The 1120-nt window shown below is 46.0% G+C and overlaps 1 pseudogene; it reads right to left on the reverse strand.

Moving 5' to 3' along the window:
* Nucleotides 1-7: 7 nt before the first annotated feature.
* On the reverse strand, nucleotides 8-888 carry LOC110293522 (annotated as a pseudogene).
* Between the last annotated feature and the right edge of the window lie 232 nt (nucleotides 889-1120).

The raw sequence follows: 1120 nt of genomic DNA on the forward strand, positions 1-1120 counted from the left end.
AAAAGAGTGAGATCTGCTTGTCTCATTCAGGAGAGTAGCTGGAGTTGAGCCTCATGTAGATGTAAGTGGCAGGAATATAGAAGAGTGTAACCATGTCAGGAGGGAAGCACAGGTAGAGAAAGCCTTGCAGTGGCCCTGGGTGGACTTGATCTTGAGAACTGCCATGACAATATGAATGTAGGAGGCCACAATGAGGGAAATTGGAACAATAACCAAAAAGACACTCAAGACCAAGTCCACCATCTCTACAAAGTGAGTATCCATGCAAGCCAAGCTATGCACTGAAGGACCTTCACAGAAGTAGTGGTTGACCCTGTTGGGCCCACAATATGGCAGACTCATGGTGAAGAAAGTATGTAATAAAGATGAAAAGAAACCACAGATCTAAGAACCTGCTGCCAATTGTATGCAGAGGCCCCAGTTGAGGATGACAGTATAGTGCAGTGGATAACAAATGGCCACATACCGGTCATAAGCCATCACAACAAAGAAGGTGCACTCAGTTAAATCCAGGCCACCAAACACAAACATCTGCAGGCAGCAGCTAGCAAAGGAGATGGTCTGAGAGTGAGCAAGAAGATGCACCAACATCTGGGGCATGGTGGTGGTGACATAGCTCATATCCAACAGGGAGAGGGTAGAGAGGAAAAAGTTAATGGGAGTGTGCAGCTGTGTGTCCAGGTAGACCAGCATGATGATGAGCCCATTGCCTAGGACTGAGCTCAGGTAGATGAGAAGGAAAACAATGAAGAGGATGCTGTTGGTCATGGGGTCACTGGAGAAGCCAAGCAGAATGAATTCTGAAACCCAAATTTGGTTCTGTCTTGGAAACATCCACATGGTAGAGACTGTAAGCGAATCCGTTATTCTATGTGTTGTTTGACACATGCCAGGAGTAGAGGCAGAAGGGAGATACAGGCTGAGGAGGTGAAACACTGGGTGTTCCAGATGGCTCAAAGCTCCAGTTCCAGGATATCTTCTCTTACCTCCACAGGCCACACACATACATGGTGCATTGACATGCATGCAGGGGAAATCTATATGTATAAAATAAAAGTCAGTGTTTTCCTTAAAGAAAAAAGTAAGGCTAGGATGTGGGTGTAAGCTCAGTGGTCAATTC

The sequence above is a fragment of the Mus caroli genome, chromosome 4 (assembly GCF_900094665.2).
Source record: "Mus caroli chromosome 4, CAROLI_EIJ_v1.1, whole genome shotgun sequence".
Taxonomy (NCBI): Eukaryota; Metazoa; Chordata; class Mammalia; order Rodentia; family Muridae; genus Mus; species Mus caroli.